This window comes from Apis dorsata, unplaced genomic scaffold (genome assembly GCF_000469605.1).
Source record: "Apis dorsata unplaced genomic scaffold, Apis dorsata 1.3 scaffold_88, whole genome shotgun sequence".
NCBI lineage: Eukaryota > Metazoa > Arthropoda > Insecta > Hymenoptera > Apidae > Apis > Apis dorsata.
Genome location: NW_006263386.1, coordinates 1,989,378 through 1,998,304, shown reverse-complemented (window position 1 = coordinate 1,998,304; position 8,927 = coordinate 1,989,378). Strand labels below are relative to the sequence as shown.

Sequence of the window (8,927 nt, the reverse complement as noted above, 5' to 3'; positions counted from 1 at the left end):
TATATATAATTCCATTGAAGAAAACAAAATTGATATAACTTTTCCCCTCACAAAAAAGTTAATGCTAAAATCATCTTTTGATGTCTTTCAACTATTATATTAAACATTTCGTCGAGAAAATTAAGATCGTATGGGACACCCTGTAATTCTTTCCAACATGGCCACCTCTTTTAAAAGGTAAAATCAATAAGCGTGGATTTGACGAGGACGAGCACTTAAGATGTCCAAAGATAATGACGCAATCGCCGCATGAATAATAGCAGAAGTGATTTTCTTTTTTAAATCTAGCCGAATTTGCGAGGCAAAAATGGAGAGGCTAATCGATAGGCCAAGTATATCTTCGAAAGATTTTTCTCTCTCGTAGTCTGTTCTTCTTGAGAGATCCGGTTTGGAAGTAACGAGTATCGTGAATATATTTGCACTTTATCGATAAGTTGGGGAACAAGAGGGTGAAAAATGGTTTTGTATTATAAAACATGTTATTCACTTGAGATGATTTATAAAATGGTATAAATATCAAATTCGTGGAAATGTTAAATCTGGTTAATATAAAGTGAAAGAAAATTAATTTTTTTATATATCCTTTACATAATAAATTATAATAAGGACATGGGAAATATTATTTATAGAATTTATATATTTTTTAAAAAAGATAAAATCTTCAAGATATGAAGATTCGTTTTATCGAAATTTTTGAATAAGAAAGATTTAACATATACAAATTATATATAAAGTGTACATTTTATCAATTGTAAAAACTAAAAAATTTCACAAATATCTTTCTTTTATTTCTCAGCATTTTTAAATAACAAATCTAAAATTTGATATATATTAAATTATATATATATATATAAAATTTAAAAAATTATTTAAATGATAATATATATATTTTTCTATATTATTCTATAACCTAAAAGACTTTTATTAACAAATATCTATACATATTTTATTTCTTTATTCTTACCTTTGTTATCTTTTTCAAACTTTTCGACAACCATCACTAAATAAAAATATTTTTTTCGAGTATAAATATGAAGTATTTCTAATTTAAAAATTAAATATCGAATATTTAATTTTATTTGAAAAGACACAATAATTACAAAAATTAGATACAAAATTAATACTGTTATCCTATAATAATAGAAAACAGCTCTGTTCAAATTGATGGATGACGAGTGCAATTTTTAAAAATCACGAATAACGGAATTCACATAAAACAAACGACCATCCTACGTCCATCGAGATGAATAGCACATTCTCGATACATCATTAAACGCATCGGCGCCAATTAAGAATTGAAACATCTTTGTGTTCGATCAAAAATACGCGAAACTGACCATCTCTATTGTCCATTTTCTGTCGATATTCCAGAACAAAGTGGCTGAAAAGTCTCGAATGGTTACCTGGCGGCCGGAAAGGTTCACAGTAAATAATTCAGCCATGAGACAATGCAACGTATCGATCGAACCGCAATCACGAAATTCTTCGTTATGACGTGTGTGACGATGGATTTGGTATTTTTGTTTCGTTCGAAATATAATTTTCGATCTGATCGAACGAGGAACAAAAATCGTCGGGAAAAATTAAAGGAAAAGTCAAGAAAATATTGAAAACATTAACTAATTGTTATTAAAATATTATGTCAATAATATTGATATTTATATAATATTATATATATTTTATTTTTAGAGAAGTTTTTAGAGAAAATATTAAACGAACAAAAAAAGAACAGTGATGTTGTTTATGTAATATTGAACATTTTAATTTTACTTAATGAAAATAGTATTTTTTTTTCTCATTATAGTGTTTTTAATATGTCTATTTATTGTTATAGATTTTGAAGAGTTCAAAAGATAAATATTATTTGTCCAACATGCGAATTCAAATGTCTTCTAAATTAAAATATTTTTTAATATTTATAAAAGTGATTAATAATATTAATAAATACATTATCATTTTATAGAACGCATATGTGAATTAATATATTTCTTGGATGGGCCATATTAAATAGATATATCAAATATAATATTAATAATTTTAATCTCTAATATGAAAATACAAATTTTATATAATTTTCAATTTGACGAATTATATAAAAATGATATAAAATATCAATTATCTTTCAATTAACAGCGATTTAACATTTTTCATATTAAGTATTTCTATTTCTTGCAAATTGAAAAATTACATATTATACATGTATTTAATAAAAAATCTATAGAATTAATATTTATATTTCTAAATAATTTTTAACTAATATCTTTTATATTTTTTTAAATAAAACAAAAATACAACGGAATCTCTATATTAATCATTAATTCATTCCTGAAAAACAGAAGAATATCGAATTAAACAAATATATATGGAATCAATTTTTCTAATAAAAATTAACGAAAACAAACTATAAATAAATAAATAATAAAAAAAGAATAATCGCATTTCTCAAATAAATAAAATTTTACACAGAAATTTAACCTTTATTGAAAAATCGTGATAGCAGAAATTGAATCATGCAATAAAAAACTTGGTGACGAATATTGAATTTTTATACGAATATCGAAATATTTTCTTGTCGAAAAAATGTGATGAATATTGGATTTAACGAATATAAGAATAAACGAAGTTGCATTATATAGAGTGATTCGAAATTCATGGTACAAATGAAGTCAGGAAGATTCTATGGCTAATAAAACAAAAATCAAGAATAACAAAATTACATAAAAGACTTCGTTTTCGAATAAATCAAGTTTCAATGTTTTTAATAAGCAAATTCCTATAGGATATCGAATGAATTGCTAATAAAAGATTATTATAAATGTGAAAAAAATGAGCAAAAAACATGGAATATATTTTTTCATTTAATTAAAAAAGAATTAGTTTTCAAAAAAATCGAATTTGAAAATTTTTTCGATTTTCCCAAGAACAAAAATTTAAAATTTTATTCTATATATTTTTTTTTCACATATAAAATAATCATTGATAATCACGAAAAATTAACTTAATTACACTTTTCGAAAAAATGTTAAATGATTTCATTATTTAAAAATTCTTTTCTATCTCATTTCTATCACAAGTTACAGATCGGCTTGTATAATATAAACTACAGGTAAATTTTCGAAATTATGCGTATTAATATAATGTATGGGCCCCAAGAAGTCTACTACTATCCTTCTTCATCTTAACGAGAACAATGTTTCTCGAGACCCAATTGCTTTATTCATAAACCACATTGTACTTATAAATATCAAACAAAGCAGAAAATGGGCAATTTCTGAAACACCAGATTGGACAACAAGAAATCTCAATGTTTCATTCCCCTATATTATTCTATCCCTGTACACATTTATCCGCCTTCCGCCATCCCCCGAATCCTTTGAGATGCAACGAAGAGAGAAGTCAAAGGAGCCTATGAAAAGATCGCTCGTTTTATCCACCCCCTTTCCTCATTTTTTCGTTTTAATACTTCAACGACCATTCTTCACGAGAAAAATGTTTCCAACGTCTATGGAATCCGTGGATAGCAGCGCTCACGATCCTTTAACCGTGGAGGATCGAGGAAAGTGAGTCAGAAACTGGCGGAATGGATGCAGGTATGCCACGAGTCCCGGCACACGTCGACCCTGCATTATCGATTTACTACCATCCCATCGCGACAAAATGCTCTTCGTCCGCGTTTACCTACGTGCAGGAATTTGGAAATTCGATGGATTTGATTCAAAGAAAAACTAAGCTAAATTTTGGTCCGTGCGAAAGAATGTTTGTGAATGGAATGAAGAAAGAAGAGAAAATTTGGGATGAAAAATGTGGTTGAAATTTAATTTTCTGGAGAGTCGAACATTGTTCCTTTCTCGTACTCTGTTCATTTATATATAATGTTGCAAAATGAAAATTATGATTTTGGGGATTTGATTAAAGATTAATAGCACACATCCGAATTTCTCATTATATTTCTTAAAAACAGTTCAAAAATTATTCAAACATACAACATGAATAAAAACTTGCACAAACTTTCCAACCCTATAATACGATCAATAATTTCGAAGATATATTCAAATAACTCGATTTAAATATGTCACCCTATATAACAGTCAAATTTCTTGACGATTTTAGACGACATTCAGTCGAAATAACTTGCGACGGATTTCCATCTTATTTCATCGCAATTCCCCTCTCTGCGCACGTTTCACTGAACAGTGGAAACCGTTTAGGGCGCACTCCTCACTCTGAACCTTCGATCGCGGCTGCACGAGTAATTACATGCGTCAGCTGGTCTCTGCAGTGGTGCATGCAACAAAGCATGCCGGATTTTTTTCTTTCCTTTTCTTTCTTTTTTTTTTTTTTTTTCTCCTGTTCACCAAGAAATCCCAGACTCATTCCCTCCGAGATTATCGTCAGACACGTTCATTGTCTCGCCCCAATCCACGTTTATTCGGGGTCACCGTCGCAATTCCGCCATTTATCCGCTTCTCTCATCGCTTATGGAGGGAAGGGAGGGGAAAGGTTTATCTCGTTTATCCGAGGCGAAACTGTATTTTTCAACGGGTAACGATGGCATACCACGCCTGATTCCCTCGTCGAGAATAATTAATTAACGTTGCCCGCTTCCTGAGGAAAGGTTTCCGTCTCCCTTATGACCGTACAATTTGCTCTGCTTTTGTTCTGTAACGCGGAATGGATAAAGATGGAGAAATTTCCTCTTGGTTATTCGGGGAGAAATGTGTCTAGGGTGATGAAATAGCATGTTTTTTTTCAAAATATCGATGTACCTTTGGGTATTCGTATGGCTCGAGGGATTCGTATTTTCTTGCGAGTTTCGGAGTTTAACTCTTTTGTAGATCGGGGAGAAATATTGTTGTTTATCTACGACGATAATCTAATGTTATGCTTGTGTTTATTCTTGTATTATTTGTGTATTTTCTTACATGTCTTGGAAAGCTTAGTTTTTGTGGATTGAGGAGGAATATTGTTATTTATCTATGACGGATAATTTATGTTTGAAATTTTTTTATCTTACTGTTTATGAATCTGAGATATCGAATTAATTTTATGTAGGATAAATATGTCCTGAAGTACTGATTAAATATGATATATTTATAAATTTCAAATTATATTTTTAATTTTACGAAAATTGAAATTTTGAATATTATGATCAATACAAAAATCATTATATTATATTATACATATATATTGTATTATACATATATAATTTAGTTATGATTATTTTTTTATTTTCTGAATTTTTTCCTTATCGATTTTAAAATTATATTATACATAGTTATATTTCAATACTAAAAAAAAATAAAATAAAATAAAATAAATTTATGTTTTGAATGAATATCATTAAATATCTATGAATTTCATGTCAATTATAATATTTATATAATTTCGACGAAAATGATATTTTTCTTCAAAAATTAATATCTAATTAATAAAAAAATCAAATATATTATAAAATATTGAATTTCTATTTCATATTTTGAAACAAAATTTAAAATTATAACACTAATGACTTCAACAATTATCTAAAACTAAATAATATATCTTAATATTCGAGAAAGAGTTCGAATATAATTCCTGCTCGTAATGATCGTTAACAATTTGTCATAATATTAATAAGAAATTTTATATCTTAAAAAAAAAATAAATAAATAAAATATTTATCGTAAGAATTTGATTCTCGTGAGATGAATAATGTATCTTAATCTTCATTTTAATATTTGCAAAGTTATAAATTTTTTTCAATAGAAAGAAAATTAATATCAATTAACATCTTCATGGTCAGCATAATAACGCAGCATCTTACGTAAATTGTTAATTTTCACGTAATATGGAAATAAACGAGGAATTATGTAATGCCATCGTTGACAACTTGTCCTTTTTTTCATCGTTTATACATTTCTTCTCGACATGAAACACGAAGTTTACTCATCATTCACGAAGAACGTTGCCACAGGTGGCTTTAGAAACCGCGTATCAAGCATGTTTGCTTGTGAAATGCTTGTATGGTCTGTCATGAACATGCACAAACATGTCTTAATTTCCATGCACAGAGGTTTCCCTTCCTGGAGCATCAATGTTTTCTACATTTCAATGAGAAATTTTTCGAATAGAAGCCATATTCGTGATAAATGAACGAATATCAAAGATTCTTTATGGTTTCCAAGAACTTGAAAATATGCTATTAATGTATTGCATTACAAATATTTCAATTTACACTATCAATTTTCAAATATCGAAGAAAGATCGAAAAATGAAAAATGTTTTTAATAATGATAAAATGATTCTAAAAATAAACTTTCAATATTGTATATTCTTTGTATAACGAATATATCGTTGGTTTTAGAATTCAAAAAAATTTTTCAAATATTCATTTAGAATTTATCAATTAATCAATCTATTGATTTAATGAAAATTATTTAGTTTTCCTAGAAATATTTTAATATTTTTGAAAAAATATATAATACATTTTCTAAATTTAAGCACATAAAAAAAAATTATACAAATCAAAATAATGCTCAAAATATTTTATAATAAATATTTTCTTATTTTTAAATTTATAACAAATTTATTCTTTTTTTAAAACACCAAGATTAATAATAATTTATAATACAACAAGATTAATAATAATTTACAATAGAGTAAAATTTGACGAATATATTAGTCTATCATTTTTAAACTCTGAAAAAAACAAAATTTCATATATATCAATCAATTAATTAATTAATCAATCTTTTAATTAATTACGTCTCTTTTTCTGAATTTAAATTCCTCTATTTTTAAATGTTTCATACGTTTAGAGCTGAAAATTTCGAAAATTTTAAATTCATGTAAAAAAACTTTCAAATTTATATTCGCAAAAAAATTCCCGAGATCGTACGAGATCGAATTTCGTGCAGGCAAACACGAAAAAATATTAATCCACTATATCAAGATAATCTCTCCCCCATACAAATCCTCCATATTTGTCCTTCTTTTCTCGTATCGTGCGTTTTTCTTTACAAACGATATCTCTGCACGCACTGTAATGCGTTGCAATACCATTCTTCATCCCCATCAAACTAACTACGCGAGATAAAATCTCGCTGCGTCATCTATCAGGAATCGAACTCTTCAATTACATCAACGAGTCAACGAAGACAGAAATGAACGATAAATGGTAAAAATTAATGAATATGAATAAAAATAAATAAATCATAAATGAATGAATAAATTATTGGACACAATAGTCTATCTTTTTTTCGTTTTTATTACAAATATAAAAATATAAAATGTAAAATTATTATGCGCTTTTTAGTTAAAGTATACTTCTTCGAATTATTCGAAAAAAATTTATTGTTTATTGTTTATTTTTTTTTATTGTTTATTTTTTTTTATAAATTTTAGGATATAAATTAAACTGTTTTAATTAGATTTATATATATAAATCTGTAATATAAATCTGTGCTTACATAGTAATTTAAAAAATAAAATGCTAAATAGAATGTTTTAATTACAGACTATATCGATTTTTACTTTTCTTTCAACATATATGTATCTTCATTATAATATCACTTATCTGATATGTTAATATGTAATAAAATGATGATATTGATGATATGAAAGTTATAATTATATATATAATAGTAAAGTATGGAAATTATAAAATTAATATTAATAAAAAAATATTTATTTATCACATCTTTATAAAATTAATAGATCAGTAATTAATATTATTTTATTATAAAATATATATTTATATATCTAGATAAATTGGAATTAAATATACTATCATATATTAATAAGGTTTATTTATATCTTAAATAAGGTTTATTTATATCTATCTAATTTTATTCTATCTGATAAAATTAAATAATTTATATATTATAATAAATAAATAATTAATAAATTAAACAATTTGAAGAAACACAACCATAAAAAATTTTTTACATTATTACATAATAAATTTTCCAAATAATCATCATTAACATAATCATTATTATACACAAATATATATTATCAAGAAAAATAAAACATTATTACAGATTCTTCTATATAATTTTTACATAATTTCATTGCGTAAAATTGAAAATCTTTAAAAATTAAAATTTTAACCAAAAATCTATTATCAATTCAAAATCTGTCGATGTAACAAAAACAATATTTATCTATTATCCTCTTCACACCAATGTTCGTTCAATTCTCTAACTTCTCTATCATTCGATTCATTACTACTAAGTTTCCAAATTACTAACAAGCAACCGCGAAATTTTATTTCCATCACTGCGCTTTATGCCATGATTTATTTACAAACCATCCCTTCGAGTTTCCCAGAATTTATCTGAAATTCGATTTCGAACGAGCGCGACGCTTCGAGTCGAGTCCACAATTTGCATCCCCTCTCGAAAACAAGACTTTCTATGGGGGGTGAAACGTCGACCGATATCCCCGCCATTCCACTTTCGATTCACTATAACGAAAGGGGTGAACTCGTACAGTTCCATGAATATTTCATACGTGTCTCTCGATGTATCGAGAACTCTTCCAATCTCCAACCCTCCAACTCGGTCTCCCTTTGTAAGGATGAAAAATCGTTGTGCGTCGTATAATTTCGAGGTTCGTTCTCGCGAATATCCCTTACATCTTCCTTATAGAAGGCATACAGGAATATTTTTTCCATCCGTGGGTAACATTTTCCTCGTTCTTTCTTCTTTTTTTCCTACTCTCTTTCTCTCTCTGCTCGCTTCTTCTGCTCGCTTCTTTCAGCTTGATAATCATCTCCAGCCTTCCGTGAATACTCACTGTCCTTTTTTACGATGGAAATTAACGGAGTATAATGTAAATCCTCTTTCAACTCCCCTCCCTTTCGTGTATCTTTTATGCGTCGTAATGCGGATCCCGTCTCTCCGCGGCGCACTGTGTAATTAGCGTGGTAAATATGTATAAAACGT

At 27.3% G+C, this 8,927-nt stretch overlaps 1 protein-coding gene across 4 annotated transcripts in view; it reads right to left on the bottom strand.

Annotated features, from left to right (window-relative positions):
- The window catches only part of LOC102670659 (inactive rhomboid protein 1), a 394,154-nt gene that overhangs the window by 178,281 nt on the left and 206,946 nt on the right, over positions 1–8,927 (bottom strand). The gene's annotated exons all lie outside the window — the stretch shown is intronic.